At 45.6% G+C, this 17,726-nt stretch overlaps 1 protein-coding gene across 2 annotated transcripts in view; it reads left to right on the forward strand.

Moving 5' to 3' along the window:
* Positions 1 to 5,926: 5,926 nt before the first annotated feature.
* The window catches only part of FUT9 (fucosyltransferase 9), an 87,447-nt gene continuing 75,647 nt past the window's right edge, over positions 5,927 to 17,726 (forward strand). Inside the window, exons 1-2 of one of the 2 annotated variants that reach the window (XM_038761135.1) lie at positions 5,927 to 5,970; positions 6,072 to 6,167. The gene's annotated coding sequence lies outside the window, so the exon portion shown is untranslated. Of the gene's footprint in view, positions 5,971 to 6,071; positions 6,168 to 9,169; positions 9,219 to 17,726 lie in introns of those variants that run through there. The other variant, XM_038761138.1, reaches the window with a different exon arrangement.

The raw sequence follows: 17,726 nt of genomic DNA on the forward strand, positions 1-17,726 counted from the left end.
AATCTTTCCTAGCTGCATCATTACTTTTCTAGAGTTTGAGCGATCTTAGGATTTATTACTTGCTTTGGATATTTTACTTGTGAACAGGTGTGATTTCACAAAGGGTCATAGTTGCACTCATCCATGCCTATGAGCTTCTGTTGCAGGAAGCTTTCTGGTAATTGTGTTTTATACCTAACTGACCATAAAACCCAAGCTGGGGTTTGCTAGTGAGGAGGAATATAATCCTTCATATGCTCCAAGCCTGAATTCCAATAAGCCCTTTGATTTTTTTCTTAAATCAAAAAATTATAGTAGCCTCAATTTGGTATCTGTTGCCCAATGCACAGAGAGGTTCATTTAATCATCGAGAGGCAGTGTGGCCTGATGGAAAGAACATTGGCCTGGGAGTACGAGGACCTGAGTTCCAACACCTTCTGCTCCGCTGTCTCCTCTTGAAGGCACAATTGCTTGGCTCTGAATTTTTGAAGTCCTCTGGTCCTGGCCCTGTTAAGTTGAAAAGGATATGAGCACCTATTCTTCATCCACCCCACCAGCTCCCCTTCCCCAATTAATGCCAGAGAGCCTCCATGGGGTGAGAATTGATGTGACTGCTAATAATTAATGAATAAGGAGTTTACAGTCTAATCTTTTCTTGATACTTTCCATCACCTGGATCATTCCCTCAGAACTAGCAGAAAGTGTTCAAAATGGTGTTCCCTGATGGAGACCCAAGCAGTAGCCATAGCAACCCCTAGAACATCACCAGCCCTTCCCATCCTAAATTAGGAGCACATTTTCATATTCTCAAAGCACTTTCACATTAACTCATGTTCTCCTCCCACTAGATTGTAAACCCACTAGATTTTAAGCTTCTTGAGAGCAAGGATCATGCCCACCAACCCTATTGTATTATATCCTCTCCCAATATTGTATTATATTGTATTATTATCCTCTCTCAAGTGCTTAGTTTAGTGCCCTGCACACAGTAAGCATTCAATAAACACCATTGATTGATCGATTGATCCCTATGAGGCAGGTCTCACTAGTCCGATTTTTCTGACGAGGAAACTGATGCTCAGAGAGGTTAAGCGACTTGCCCCAGGTCATACAGCCTCGCAGTTCTGGGATTTAGAACATGGGTCTTCTTGTAGTCTTCTGTCTGTCTACTAGACCACACTGCCTCTCAGGACCCTCCCACCTCATCCCCTTTGACAGCACCATGATTATGCATGAGCTAAGTGACTACAATCAGGCATAGGAGTGGAGAATCTGTCATTTTAGAGAGAGAGAGAGAGGCTAAGCTGAAATCTTCCTAGGATTCTCTTGCATCTTGGTATCTTTCTCTTAACCTCAGCTCAAACCATAGCACTGAACCCAGAATCAGTAAAACAGCCCCAGGGCCCCTCCAGGGGTTCAGCCAAAAATAAATCATTAAACTCAGAAGGAAATTCAACTTTCTGTCGAAATGCTGTCGGTTCAGTGATGTACAGAATTCCTCTCCATGATAGATCATTTTTCTCTTTTGTGATTAATCTCGGGGAGACGCTTTGGTACAATTTGTCAAGACTAAGTTATATACATCTCACAAATACTTGGAATTGTTTAGGAAACTTAGCTTTAAGAGGGTTATAGAATGTCTAGCAGATCATCAACCAATGATAACTATTGAGCATTTTGTGTGCAATGCACTGTACTAAGCAATTCAATCAATAAATCATATTCATTGAGCACTTACTGTGTGCAGAGCATTGTTCTAGATGCTGGGAAGAGTACAATATAAAAGAGTTGACAGGCAGGTTAACCTGCCCACAAGGGGCTTACAGCCCAAAGGAATTAATTTGACTTCTTTTGCACTAGGGTGTTGGTATTTGAAGCCTGGATCGAAACTTTACGTATAGAAAATTTCAGAGGCTCTAGTTAGCGGAGCTTTCAAAAACTGCATTGTAAACATGTGTCAAAATAAAAAGCCTAGTCAGAAATGTCACTTTGCTTAAATATGTTAATAAAGACTCCACACAAGGGAAAAGGAAAAAACCCATTAAAATATGTATTTAAGGATTCGCCATTACCATTTAGACAGGCAATGAGCAATTGCTACCTAGCCTATCACAAGTGTGAACAACCTACAAAAAAATTTAAAAAGCTGAAAAAAGGAACTGGCATGTAGTGAAGGGAAGAAGAAATACCAAAGGAGCAGGTATTAAGTATGATCTCTTCTTTTTTATCTCCTTTATCTTCTAGACTGTGAGCCCGTTGTTGAGTAGGGGTTGTCTCTGTCTATTGCTGAATTGTACTTTCCAAGCGCTTAGTACAGCGCTTAGCACAGGGTAAGCGCTCAATAAATATGACAGAATGAATCTCCTCAACTAGCAAAGAGAAAAATATTACCATTCTGTGGATGAATTAAACAAATTATTGTCTTTTAAAGCCTTATATTTTCATATCATTTTATTTTCCTAAGCACTCATTTACCTCCACAGCATCTCTGTAATGTAAGGATTATTATTCCCGTTTTACAGATGAGAAAATTATGGCATTTGATCTCAAGAAGAAAACAGAGTAACAATGAAGTAGTTCCAAAGTGTCAAATGACTGGATTCTCTCTATTGTAATTCTGCCATTTTTTTAATGACATTTGTTAAACTCTTATATATTCCAGGCACCGTTCTAAGCACTGGGTAGATACAAGCTAATCAGGTTGGACACAGCTCATGTCCCATAAGGGGCTCACCGTCTTAACCCCCATTTTACAGGTAAAGTAACTGAAGCACAGAGAAATTAACTGACTTGCCCAAGGTCACACAGCAGACAAGTGGCAGGGTTGGGATTAGAATCCAAGTCCTTCTGATTCCCAGGCCTGTGCTCTATCCCCTAGTCCACCTGGTACCGTCTTTCAGTTTAAAAATCCATCATATCTTGATCATTTAAATTAAAAAAAAACCCAAAGCCATGACTTTTTCATGTTCTAAATTCATCACAGTGTTGGCAATGCATCGACGTGTCAGTAGACCCAATATTACTTTCCTTTCCAATAAGCAAAACTATGTGACTATACTTAACAGCCCATGCCAAGACCCTATGCTAGACCGCAAGCTCATTGTGGGCAGAGAACGTCAACCAACTCTGTTGTATTGTACTTTACGAGCTTAGTACAGTGCTCAGCATTGAGAAAGCATTCAATAAATACGATTGATTGATTGATTGATATTATGCTGAGATTGAGGTTCACACATTCAGAATTTCCAGAGGCTTCCACTAAAGGCTAAGTAGGGCAGGTGGAGTGGGAATCAAAGAGAAGGTCCAGGGTCCCTGAAATGATTTGGCCCCTGTTCCATATCCACACCAATCATATGCTGTTGGGCTTTCTGCAAACAAAAAGATCCGTTATCTTTCCCACAGAGCCCCTTCCGCTATTTCCAATTGACAGAACTAGGGAAAATGATCAGGGAATCTGTCCATGCTATCCACTGAGCATTCATTCTGTGCCAGGCATTCTACTATGTGCTAAGCACTGTGCTAAATTCAGGGGCAGTTAGAGGATAATCAGATTAGGCACAGTGCCAGTCCCACCTGGGGCAATCTAAGCAACCTATGATTTTGCAGCCAACAGAGATAGAAAAAAAGGATGATGCGTTGAATATGAAGCTACTACTATTCATTCTGTTGAGTTGTGCACCTCATTTGTGCAATTAACCCCACTGGGATCAGTATAATCTCAGTTTCCTAATTTATAACATGGGTTTGAAATTAAGGAAGCATTGTGGCCTAGTGAAAAGAGCACTGGCATGCAAAAGTTGCAACCTTAAAGTTTCCCTTGAACTCCTGTGGTTATTTCAAGAAGTAGCATGTCAAACCTTCATCCTCAAATTAACCCCACTTCTTAAAACCTCCCAAGTTCCTCTTGTGTGCATTGAAAATGGCTTTTGGTTCACATTTAATGAAAAGAATTACAATACATTCAAGGTCGTGTGTGTGTGTGTGTGTGTGTGTGTGTGTGTGTGTGCATTTTAATATGTGCTCAGGACGCATCCTCCTATGCATTTTTAGTCTAAGTCAACCTAGTACAAGTATAGTCAATTACTTCCTATTTAGGAAATACTCTACCCCAGTTAGGATTTATAATAGGTTCTATGAACAAAAGTGTTATGGGAAACAAGCTACACACTGTAGAGTTTCTCACAGGAATTCATGTAAGGACTCACAATGTAAAACAATAACATTGGCACAGCAAACAACAATAAATTACTGAACTAATAATCTAAGATATTAATTTTAACCAAAGGAACTGGGTACTGTTCTGTGTGACTGTGGGCAAGTCACTTCACTTCTCTGTGCCTCAGTGACCTCATCTGTAAAATGGGGATTAAGACTGTGAGCCCCACGTGGGACAACTTGAATACCTTGTATCTCCCCTAGTGCTTAGAACGGTGCTTGGCACATAGCAAGCGATTAACAAATATTATTATTAGTATCATTATTATTACCTCAGGTCCCTCTGTCCCCAGGCCTGTATCCTATCCACTAGACAAGCTGCTTCTTGATTAATCAAGAAATTAAATGAATTAAAGTAATAAATTAATTAATAGCATGTTTTGAGCATCCACTCTGGGTAGAGCCGTGTCCTAAATTCTTGGGTTGCTACTTATTGTTCTTGACTCCCAGTTATTATTCTTTGAATCTGTCTCTCCCCCCACTTGGATTGTAAATCTCTTGGGGACAGAGAGGAAGTATAAAAACTCTCTTCAGCAATCAGCAGCACATACTGAGCACTTACTCTGTCAGAAACACCACTATGCACTTGGGAGAATACAATAGAATTAGTAGAGGTGACCTCTGCCCTCAGGTGCTTTACAGTCTTGCAGGGGGACAGATTTTGTGCATCTCTCTGTCCCTGTAACTCTCTGTCTCTGTCCCTGAATCACTCTTGTCTCTACTGAGCACTTACTCTGTCAGAAACACCACTAAGCACTTGGGAGAATACAATAGAATTAGTAGAGGTGACCTCTGCCCTCAGGTGCTTTACAGTCTTGCAGGGGGACAGATTTTGTGCATCTCTCTGTCCCTGTAACTCTCTGTCTCTGTCCCTGAATCACTCTTGTCTCTACTGAGCACTTACTCTGTCAGAAACACCACTAAGCACTTGGGAGAATACAATAGAATTAGTCGAGGTGACCTCTGCCTTCAGGTGCTTTACAGTCTTGCAAGGAGGCAGATTTTGTGCATCTCTCTGTCCCTGTAACTCTCTGTCTCTGTCCCTGAATCACTCTTGTCTCTACTGAGCACTTACTCTGTCAGAAACACCACTAAGCACTTGGGAGAATACAACAGAATTAGTAGAGGTGACCTCTGCCCTCAGGTGCTTTACAGTCTTGCAGGGGGACAGATTTTGTGCATCTCTCTGTCCCTGTAACTCTCTGTCTCTGTCCCTGAATCATCATCATCATCAATCGTGTTTATTGAGCGCTTACTATATGCAGAGCACTGTACTAAGCGCTTGGGAAGTACAAATTGGTAACATATAGAGACAGTCCCTACCCAACAGTGGACAAGAATCACTCTTGTCTCTGTAATTTCTGTGTCTCTGCCTGTCTCCTATCTACCTGTTTCCCCTCTTCATCTCAGCTGGGGAAATTCGATGAATTCTGAAGAGACCCTCCTTCTCTTGCAAAAAAAATCACCATCGTGTCCAAACTGCAGCTACAATCTGCTGAGGGGCGAGATCCAGCCCTCCGTTTTCTGTCGCTCCCCCCCTGCAATAATAGCAGGCGTTTACAAAACCGTCGCATGTGTTTGGGTTGCTGTCCCCGCCTTTGGTCATTAAAGGCTCCGGACTCATTAAAGAATTCTGGATTCTGCACTTTTGAAGGCTGACACAAGTTAAAACTCAAAAGGAACTTCACTGTAGCGGTTACAGGACCCTAAACCCTTCTTTAATCTCGCTCCTAGAGGCTGTCAGTCCAAGTAGTCGGAGGGTGAGAGCCTGAGAAGGTGAATCAACCGCTCTGCAACCGCAAGACTTCGGCAATTTCGAGTGCGGTAGGAATCAGTTTCCTGGGCTGCTTATTGGGGAAGTTACTGTTGCCTTGCAGACAGAGAGAAGTGCATGGAAGACTAGCGAGCATCATGCAGAGCCAGTGCCTACTCACCAGCCACGTTAAATCGGGACAGGTTTTCAGGAGGATCAGGTAATAATGTCTTTCCCCCTTCATGCTTTTATTTTTATTTTTTTTTCCCGGGTAAACGGGTGAGGTGGAATCGTTTTTATAAGTGTTTGGAGTTTGTCTTTGTAAAGGTGTCCGTGTGGTGCGCGGGTTAAAGGGAATTTAGAGCTTTTGGTCCATTCGCCTGCCTGTTGTTGGGTGATACCTACAGGCTCGGCCGGGATGTGTTCAGAATCACGGAGGCGCTTTGTTTTAAAAGAGGCTTTGATGGCCGCCTCTCCGAGTCTTTTTAAGGGATAAAATATCTGGTCCTGGTATTGCCACAGCACCTGTATATATGTATATATGGTTGTACATGTTTATTACTCTATTTATTTATTTATTTATTTATTTTACTTGTACATTTCTATCCTATTTATTTTATTTTGTTGGTATGTTTGGTTCTGTTCTCTGTCTCCCCCTTTTAGACTGTGAGCCCACTGTTGGGTAGGGACTGTCTCTATGTGTTGCCAATTTGTACTTCCCAGGCGCTTAGTACAGTGCTCTGCACATAGTAAGCGCTCAATAAATACGATTGATTGATTGATTGATTGATTGCTTTGCACATAGTAAGCGCTCAACAAATACCATCATTATTATAATTTCTCGAGGTTGCTCCGGGTCCTGGATGCAGCTATTTGCTCAGTTTTTAATCCTATAAATTTTTTTTATGTCTTGGAACATCAATCTCCCGCGTGGTGGCTTGTTCCACCTCTGTCTCTCTCTGTGTCTCTGTCTCCATCTCTGTCTCTGTCTCTCTCCCTCCCTCTGCTTTTCTCTTTCTCCCCGCTCTCCAGAGAGGAAACACGTGCTGATAGTGGAATACCAAATTGTGGCTCACCGAAAATTGTCCTCATTCGATGCTTTCCCATTTGGGATTTCACAGATCCATCGATGAGTCCATCAATCAGTGGCATAAATTGAGCTCTCACTGTGCAGAGCATTGTACCGAGCGCTTGGGAGAGTCCAAGATAACAGAGTTACACCGTGACACATAAACGTGTCTGTTGTTTGTGTCTGAGTCTGGGGAGGCGATTGTGTACAATGTGTGTGGCGTGTGTCTGTGCCTGTGTGCAGCTGTTCAGGCGTAATAGGTGCCTAAGTGGGCGTTTGTGTGTCCTTGCTTGCTTTGTGAATCGGTGTGTGATTGTGTGCGCTTCGTTGTGCTGGTGTGTGTAGCCCCGGCCACGATCTGGGTGCGTGTGTTTGGTATTGTGCACCTGTATCTGTGTCGGTGAAGCCTGTCACTGGAGGTTTGGATGCAACAAATCGGGTTGGGCAAGGTCCTTGTCCCAAGTCTGTCCCCATCCCCCCGTGTCATTCGTTTATTTCTAATAATAATAATAATTGCCATTATTCTAATAATAATGATGATGATAATGATTGTCATTATTATGATGGTAGACTGTGAGCTGATTGTGGGCAGTGATTGTCTCTCTTTATTGCTGCATTGTACTTTCCCAAGCGCTCAGTCCAGTGCTGTGCACACAGTGAGCGCTCCAGCAATGTGATTGAATGCATGAATGGATGGATGGATGGATGGATGTGAGTGCGTGTGCAGGGGCTGCTGCTGCGTGTACCTGTGTCTGTGAGGCTGCGGGCCGGGTTTGTTGTGTGTGCGCAGGTGGTACCCAGGGCAGCCGGCGGGCCAACCCACCCTGTTTGCGTGCGGGCGACGGGGGGCGGGGGGCAGGGGGAGATTCCGCAATGGGCCGGGCGAAGGCACCAATGCGGGGAAGGGGAGATGCTCCCCGGGGACCCCCCAGCGATGCCCCCTGCCCCCTCCTGCGTCCCTTGGCACTGCCCGGCGTTCCTCGGTGGAGGGTCAGGGGTGGGCTGGACCAGGGGGGGCATGACTGGACTGCGGAAACGAGGAGGACCGGCCGGGGGATGCCAGGGCAAGGCGGGGCAGGGCAAGGGGATGCCAGGGTAGGGCGGGGGCAGGGCAAAGGGATGCCAGGGCAAGGGGGTGCCAGGGCAACGGGAGAGGGGCAGGGCAAGGGGATGTCAGGGCAAGGGGGGCAGGGCAGGGGGATGCCAGGGCAAGGGAAGAGGGGCAGGGCAAGGGGATGCCAGGGCAAGGGGGTGCCGGGGCAAGGGGGTGCCGGGGCAGGGCAGGGGGATTCCAGGGCAAGGGGGTGCCAGGGCAAGGGAAGAGGGGCAGGGCAAGGGGGTGCCAGGGCAAGGGGGATGCCGGGGCAAGGGGATGCCAGGGTAAGGCGGGGGGTAGGGCAAGGGGATGTCAGGGCAAGGGGGGCAGGGCAGGGGGATGCCAGCGCAAGGGAAGAGGGGCAGGGCAAGGGGATGTCAGGGCAAGGGGGTGCCAGAGCAGGGGGGCAGGGCAGGGCGATGCCAGGGCAAGGGGGTGCCATGGCAAGGGAAGAGGGGCAGGGCAATGGGGTGCCAGGGCAAGGGAGGGCAGGGCAGGGGGATGCCAGAGCAAGGGGGTGCCAGGGCAAGGGAAGAGGGGCAGGGCAAGAGGGATGCCAGGGCAAGGTGGAAGCCAGGGCAAGGGGATGCCTGGGCAAGGGGGGGGGGGGGGTGCAGGGCAAGGAGGTGCCAGGGCAAGAGGGGGTGCCAGGGCAAGGGGGTTGAACCGCGGGGGCTGCGGATTGGGGGTCGGTGCGTGGGCGTGCACCAGGGTCCGGGGGAGCTTGGGCGCCCGAAGGGGCGGGATGCCCGGGGGCGCCTGAGTGTCTGCCCGGAGGGGCCCGCGGCCCCGCCACCCGCCTCCGGGAGACCCCGGCCCCCGCAGGAGCGGGGTGCGGGGGCGGGGGGGAAGCTCAGGGAGGAGAGCCCCCCCCCCCCCCCGCCGCCTCCCCGCCACCCCCAGCATCCCCGCCCCTCCCCGCCCCTTCCCCCCGGGCTGGACCAGCGGCCGCGGCAGCGGCGATGGGCAAAGACAGCCGGAGCAGCAGCATCCTCGGGGCCTCCTCCTCCTCCTCCTCCTCCTGCTCCTCCTGCTCCTCCTCCTCCTGCTCCTCGTCCGCAGGTCCCCGCGCCCCCGGCCGGGCCATGGCGCTGCCCCCGGGCCCGGTGAGTCCTCCCCGGCCCGGCTGGCGGGCCACCGGGGGGTGGGGGCTGCTGCCCAACCATCTGGAGGGGAAAAGGCGGGGGGAAGGGGCTCCCCTAGGCGCCCCCAACCACCTGCTGCCCAGGCCAGGGCCAACTGGACGCCCCCCTTCCCCCCGGCTTCCCTCTCCCTCCCCGCATCCGAGCCCCCCTAAAAGGGATCCAGGCTTGACCCTCCTTCCCGCATCCCACCGCCTCTTTTCCCACCCCCAGATCCATCCTTCCTGAAGCAGACTCTGCCCCCCCACCCCCCCGCATTCCAGCGCTTGGAACAGTGCTTGGCACATAGTAAACGCTTAATACCATCATCATCATCATCATCAGCTGTCCAAGACGCTGCAGCCGGTGCCCCCTACCCCAAATCCCTGCAATCCTTGGGAGCCGGGGTGGGAGTCGGCCTCTCCTCCCCACACCCAATCTAGGGTTTTTTCCCCCAAACACGAGGAAAACATTGCTTTTCTCTCTCAACTTTCTCCCTCCCCTTCTAAACCCGACCCAAACCCCCAACCCTGGCTCCCTCCTTTTCCTGGAGATATTCTCCCCCCCTGTCTTCTAGGTGGTGCAGGAGTTTCTGTGGGATTATTCCTTCCAGGGACAGACGGTGGTCTCTGGTCTTGGATCTGGGGTCTGGAGAAGCTGAGGATCCCTCTCTGGGAACTCCCACCAACCCTTCTCCTCCTCCCCACCTCCCCCTCACACAGGGATGCGAAGGCAGGCAACATCAGCAGGGAAGCCAAGGAGGGAGCTCTGGTTTGGGACAGGACCAAAACGCACTTGGACATCTTCCGCATCCCTAAAGGAGCCAAAGCCTTGAGGTTCCCTGAGGTCCAGTGCCTAGAAAGAAAGAGAAAAGGCTTTGCACAGTGTGGGAACTCAGGGTTCCCTCCTGATGGATGGCACAAGTCACTCAACAACCCGGTCGTACTGGCGGTGGAAGGGTTGTTATGGCAGCGGCCCCGAAGCTGGGGGCTGCTCGTCTATTTCTGGGGTCTGCGCATGAAGGAATAGATATAAACACGCTGTTGTTGTTGTTGTTGTTTTAATTTCATAAACCAGCGTTCTCAGAACAAAACATGTTGCGGGGAAGAAGGGTCTCTCCTTCCTCTGGATTGGGGTTGAGATTTCTTAAAGACCAAAGTATCAGCTTCTGTTTCATTTATGCTTTAGCTCGGGGGGTGTCGGCCTAGTGCTGAAGAGTGTCTAAAACCCGCTCTCTACTAAAGTGACTCCTTAGCCGTGCATCCATGCGTTCCGAACTAAAATCTCCATACTTGGGATGCCGTACGCACTTTCAAAACACCTTATAAATTGCATTAGTAGTAAATCGGGTGGATGGGCAGCACAGATTTTTCCATTGAATATGCTGTTGGTCTGGGGAGGAAAAAGGAAGAGGGGATTATCACCTAAGTTTTGATCATTTTGGTGTCAGCGGGTGAGGCGGTTTGGAAGATGGGTAGGTACACCAAGGCAGAAACTACCAGACACAGGAACAGTGTTCACAGAAAATCCACTACAGAGAGGCATCCCCAAGCCTGCCTATTTCCTAAGGAACAAATATATATATTTTAGCTCAGTTCTCCAGATTACTGCTTCAGCTCTCCACTCCGCTTTGACTAAGGCTTATGGTTGTTATGGAGATAAAAGTGTGAGTCAGTAAGGGGTGGTTCAATGTAAATGTGAACCGCCGCTGCGACTAAAAATCTGAAGGGACACTGTGACTAATAATTTTTATGAATTTTAAATAAAGAAACCTAGGGGACAATTACGTTTCCTGTTTGGGGTTCAGATGATCATAAACATGGGTTGTTTTGCTTTCCATTTCCTAAACTGGTAATTCCCAAGAAATATTTGAATCGATATGATGCTCACATTCACTGGATAAGTCTTCAATGATTCTGTTATTCTTTAGGAGACATTTAGCACAAGGAGCAGTTTTGTAAAATAAGCTACATGTCCCACCAATGGGGGAAAAAAAACAACGTAAAAATTACATCAAATTGTTGGGTGAAGTGGTAAACTCAGGATGCTACTTCATTGTCTCTAGTATTTGTTAAAAATTATGCTCCAGAAGAGTGATTGCTTCAGTGAAAAGAATTTCTGAAAATCTTTTGACTTTAAATAGCCAAGGCTTGTGGTTTCCCAAAATGTTTTTGGGGGTGGGATTGCACTGGTTTCATCATAATCTCCGACCTCTTTAACAGAAGACATGCTGTTTGCATCCTTGCTTAATTGAGACACAGGATGATTTCCTTTGTTTCATGTGGTTGCGTTTTTACTCACTGCCAGGGCTGCAAGCGTGTTCAATTATGCACAGTAATAGACTATTGTAAATGGGGCAAAAGCCAAGAACTTTTGGGAGAGAGTTGAATTTTTCAAACCCCCCAAGATCGAATTGTACAGTAGCTCACAGCCACCTGTCTGACCCTGAACAGTGACTTACTCCAGCAACAAGAAGTAGAGAATATGGAGCAATTCCTCAGGGAATTCAGGCCAACAAGTCACTTTGGCAAGAATTACCTGGGCATTTCAGGCAAATGCATTTGTTGGCTGGAATTACCCAGATAGTTCCCTTTCCTTGGCAAGGACAGAACTCACCAGAGTGACACTGTTTGGTGGTCACTCCTGAAAAGGCAAACCCGAGGAATTAAATTCATCAGGAAACAAATGGCAGTTTTTCCCAACTCTGGTTTGAGGAATTGCTGGGGGGAAATAAGTCCATTTCTTCGAGGGGAGCTCAGCCTTTCCCTTCTCAAGGAGCCTGTTGGGACAGCTGCCTTTGGGAGACTGGACATTAAAACCCGCTAGATTGTAAGTTCCTCGAGGGCAGGGATTTCATCTTCTACCTCTAATTGCCCTCTCATAAATGCTTTGCACACAGTAGATGCTCAGTAAATACTATTGATCGATGGTTCAATCCTACTTTTTGTGGGAACTGATTTCCAGTCAAATAAAATGAATTTGGAACAAATATAAAAAGCAGACCTTAGGAGAAGTACATTTCTAAAGCTTCTTCACCAAACCAACTGCCCTAAGATTGCAGACCCAGAGGAAAATCCAAGAGGATTAAGAAACCTAAACATTTCTGAGCTTCAGGCTCATAAGGGATGATGATTCAAGACCATTATAACCGCTTAATAGATTGTCTCATCACTATACGTACTTCTCCCTTTTCTATTTGCATTAGTAGATTATTTCATTTGACGTTTGAATGGATATTTGCATTTTTATTACAAGTTCACAAACGGAGAATCGCATAAACGATGCTGCATAACATGAAATGCCTCTGATGCTTTAAGTCTTTTGGCCCTCAAAAAGACCATGCCTCTCTCCCTGCTCACATTACCTTTACAGATGAGACACTTTCATTTGTAGTAAACGTGTATGCCCCCCTTTCATTATCCTATTCTGTTCTCATTATCTGGGAAGAGGGCAAAACCAATCCATCAATCAGTCATATTTATTGAGTGCTTACTGTGTGGGGGTCAATCAATCAATAGTATTTATTGAGTTTACTGTGTGCACAGCACTGTACTAAACACTTGAGAAATGACAATTTGACAGAGTTGTTAGATAAGTTCCCTGCCCATGACAAGCTTACAGTCTGGAGGACTAAATAAAAACCATTCTTCCTAGAAGAGCAAAGCATGTCCCAGCATACTTCAAAAGTAATGTTTCCCCCAGAACACCTAGGAGCACCCAAATTGCTAAACTCACAGAATCAACTCCAGCCCACCTGAGCAGCTACATGACAAATGGACAGTTTTAAGAAGAGATGCCAAGTGGGTAGAAGGCACATATACGTAGCCGAGCACAAATCAGATTAATTTAATTTCCATAATTTATTCCTTACTGTTCGGTGAAGAGTAGATTTTCCTCTCCTGGGAGGAAGGACACAGAGAGATGATACTCTCAGTATCCATTAAGGGAAAAACCTGCTAAACATTGGGCAGAAGAGATGGCTCTCTGGTGAAGAGAAATAGGTTTGGATAAAGGCAATGTAGAAGACATTCTCTACAGACCAGTCTCGAAAACCCTAACGGACACAAGTAACTGAGATTGTTGTTGAACAGTGCCAGTGTTTCTGAGGAAACTGATTTTTGAAACAGTTTGTTATGACAATCCAGCTAAAGTATGCAGTGTTTCGTTACTCCTTTCTCATATGAATGCAGCACTCTTGTGGTTAGAGAACACCTGCTTAGAGATCATATTTTCATGGAGAATTGCAATCACTTTCCCTTTTAAAATATGAAAATTCTTTTCTTTGAACAGTTCATTCATTCATTCAGCCATATTTATTTAGCACTTACTGTGTGCAGAGCACTATACCAAGCACTTGGGAGAGTACGTATAACAATAAACAGACATTCCTTTCCCACAATGAGCTTTCAGTATAGAGGGTCTTTTCTGGGTTTTTTTTTTTTGGTTTTCATGAACACTACAGGGTAACCCCTACTGGGTTACAGTTCCAACTTGAGATTTTTGTAAATCAAGTCAATCCTAGTCATTGTCATTGTGTGTGTGTGTGTGTGTGTGTGTTGGGGGGAAGTAGAGGTGGTATTACTTGGGCATTTGTTTTGTGTACCAAAAGTTGGTTACACCCAGGATTCAATAGTCACGTCGTACAACAGGATTCTGAAAATACTGATCTCAGTCAATAAGAATCAGTGACCCAGAGCTGAAATTTTAAATATCCCTTTCCCAACCCCAAGCAATGCTATCGATCAAGAAGTGATTTTCGGGTGGGAAAAGGCATGTTCTAGAATTTGAAAATTCAATAAAGTGTTTACCCTTTTAAAGTTAAGCTCTGGTTTAAGAAGTATTGAGCCAAATTCTCTCAGTGCCCAAGCTCTTTTAGAGCATGTTAAGCACCTTTGGACACCGGATTGCAATTTATCTTTTTAAATAGAAGCCATAAAAAGAGACCTTCTGTGTTTACAGCTACTTCAGCACCTAAGCCTAGTGCTTGCCACATAGTAAGTGCTTAATAATGCCCATAAAAAGGTGGTCAGTGGGCATTAGAAAGGCCATTTCTGGGTCTAATCCCAGATCAGTGTTCTATCTCCAATATGGTAATATTCATTTAATCATTCTGTCAAAATTTTCTGAGCATTTACTCTGTGCAAAGCACTGGACTAAGCACTTGGGAGAGTACATTATAACAATAGACACATTCCCTGGCCACAATGACCACGGTCTAAAGATGACCTCACAGTCTAGAGGCTGTGAGCAATAGGCCATGAATGTGATGGTTCCCCTTCTTGATATTAATTAATAGTTCATACAGAGCTTTTACTCTGTGTAGAGCACTGTATTAAATGCTTGGAAGAGCATTCCCCTGCCCTCAAGGAACTTAAGATCCCTGCCCTCAAGAAACTTACAATCTAGTAGGGGAGACAGACACTAAAATAAACTGCTGGTAGAGGTAGCAACAGAGATTAAAGATATATGCATTTGTATTTTAAATATATATATTATATATCAATGCTGTGAGTGGGGAAATGGTGAAGTGAATTGCCAAACGCTTACAAAGTGAGGACCCAAGTGCATAGGTGATACAGAAGTGTTGAAGTGATAGTAGGTGGGAAGATGAGAGATTAGTGTGGGAAGGCCGCTTGGAAGAGACGTGATTTCAGAAGAGCTTTCAAGATGGGGAGAACAGTGGTGTGCCAGAAGGAAAAGGAGAGAGAGTTCCAGGTAGGATGGAGGAGGAGAGAGAAGGGAAGGAGATACGATTAGTACGTTGATATTAGAGGAGAGAAGCATGGTTACTGAGAGTAAGAGAAGAGTGAGGATAAGTAGGGGGAAGAGTGCTGATTGAGTGTCTTAAAATCGTTGGTCATAAATGCCTGCTCGACACAGAGAGGAATAGGCAACCACTGGAGGACTTTTGAGGAGTGGGGAGATATGTGTGGAAAAATGATGTCGGCAGTAGAGTGTAGTTTGGACTGGAGAAGGGAGAAGTAGGAGACAAGTCATCATCCTGGAGGCTGATGCTGTAGTCATCCTAGTATCTAGGGAAGGAAAATCTAACAACTCTTGCTTCCTTCTAGTAGCTCGGGGTGGTCCCTTGAATTTCTACAAACTCCTCTTGAACCTGCTGACACAAATTCCTGTGGTAACACTTTCCATTTTGTTTCCTTTGCATTGATCCTACCACCTTCAAGCTGCAAAGGGTAGCCCTCTTCCTGTTTTGGGATTGGCTGAACAGCAATTCCATGCTTGTTCTGCATACACTTCATGCTTTTGTAGATTTAATTTTGTTCCTTCTCTGTTTTCATCTTTTCAGCCTGAAAGATCCTCAGGTCTATCACCTTAAGCACTGTGGGAATAATCTGACTCATTACTAGTTTTCACTGCTGTCATTTGAAAAGGTCCTTCTTTTACATGACAATCAAAAGGAAGGAAAAAATTAAGAGGAGGAATCTTCATTTCATGAAGATTAGGGTTGCATCACACTGCGGTTTTTAGTTCCGTCAATGAACTGGCAGCCCTACAAGGCTAGAAAAAGCAATATCAAATTTGGGATCGTTTGTAAAGGACTGGAGAGGTCACCTTGTCCCAAAGGTCTTTGAAAAATATCTAGATACTGTGGTTTCAAGGATGATGATGAAACACTCTTTAGAATGGCTTCTTTGTCTCATGTGCATTGAGGGAGCTCAGGGTGGTTAGCAATGCCTGCGAATTGACCAGAGATTGCAATAAACTCTTTATAAAACCAGGTTATGGGACTAGGGCAGGTATTATGACCCACACCTCCCACTGATGTCTTATTCCTAGCATGATAAACCTTGAGTGGCTAACCTTTCTGGCATAGGAGCTAGACACACTGAGAATTACTTTCCAGTGTAGAATATCTCTTGAGTGAACTTCTTGCAGTTCAGCTGAAAAAACGTTGTATTGCCCTGAAACTAAGGCAAACGTTTTATTTTATTTTTTTAATCCTCAACACAAAGGTTCGCCTTAAAACTGATATGATTTAATGAGTGAATATTTTGGAAAATGACCCTGTCTAAAGAGAAGCCATTAGTAGTAGGGCTGACTTACTGCACACTTCTACTGCTGTCTTCTTCTTTTGACAAATTCACTGCCTGTACAGTAATGCTACTATGTTGCCCCTGGGCTTTTTTTTTTTGTCTTTCTGGCTCTCTGCTGCTTTGGAGTGATGTCGGTACAGGGTTGCTTGTCTACCTAGTTGCCTGCCACGGTTGATGATGATGATGCCTTCATCCATTTGCGGCCCTTTCTCATTTCCATTCCTCATTCCTGAGGGCAAGGATTGCCTTCTAGATGTTTTCTTGGTGTTTCCCAAGTGCCCAATACAGGGCTTTCAGTTGGCAGCATGGCCTAATGGATAGAGCATGGGCCTCAGAGTCAGAAGGACCTGGTTTCCAATCCTGGCTCCAACACCTGTCTGATCTTTGACCTTAGGCAAGTCACTTAACTTCTCTGTGCCTCAGTTACCTCATCTGTAGAATGGGGATTAAGACTGTGAGCCCCGCATGGGACAACCTGATTACCTTGTATCTACTCTAGTGCTTAGAACAGTGCTTGGCACATAGTAAGTGCTTAACAAATGCCATCATTATTATTGTTATTATTATTATTATTACCCCAGTCCTTAATACAGTGCCTGGAAAAGTGCCTAACAAATACCATGAAAAACATCAAACAGCGGTATTTATTGAGCACTCAATGTGGGCACAGCACTGGATTTGGATGAAAAATAGTTGTAAAACTGATGATCCAAAGTATGTTTTTGGTGATTTGGGCTTTAAGCTAAAGAGAAGTCTACTTTGAAATCTCGTTCACTTAATTGATGGAGGCTTAATTGCTTGGGTAGGATGTCAACAACCGTTGAATAGTTAGAGATGGTCAGGGATTATCACAGTGATTAAATGTTCCTTCTTAATGACACCATGAGGGTGACTCTAGGGGGAAATGTGTCTCAGGATCACTCCTTCATCCCCCAGAGTTGCTCAGGATGCTAGTCCAACTTAAACACCGTGGCCTAGTGGAAAGAGCATGGGCCTGGGATTCAGAAGACCTGGGTTCTAATCCCAGCTCTGCCACTTGTCTGCTCTGTGACTTTGGGCACTTCACTGCTGTCTGCCTCATTTCCTCATCTGAAAAATGGGGATCCTACTGCCTCCTACTTAGATTATGAGCACATTATGGGACTGGGGCTGTGTCCAGCCTGATTATCATGTATCTACCCCCCAACACTTAGTACAATGCTTGGCACATAGTAAGCACTTAATAAATACTCTCATCATCATTATTTGATCCAAATCTCCATGTGGTCAGGAAACATACTTCTCTAATATATTTAGAGAAGCCATGAGCCCTAATGGAAAAAGCCCAGTCCTGGGAGTCAGAGGACCTTGGTTCTCATCCCAGCTCTGCCCCTCATCTGCTGTGTGACCTCAGGCATGTCACTTAACTACTCTGTGCCTCAATTTCCTCATCTATAAA

The sequence above is a fragment of the Tachyglossus aculeatus genome, chromosome 19 (assembly GCF_015852505.1).
Source record: "Tachyglossus aculeatus isolate mTacAcu1 chromosome 19, mTacAcu1.pri, whole genome shotgun sequence".
NCBI classification, from domain to species: Eukaryota; Metazoa; Chordata; class Mammalia; order Monotremata; family Tachyglossidae; genus Tachyglossus; species Tachyglossus aculeatus.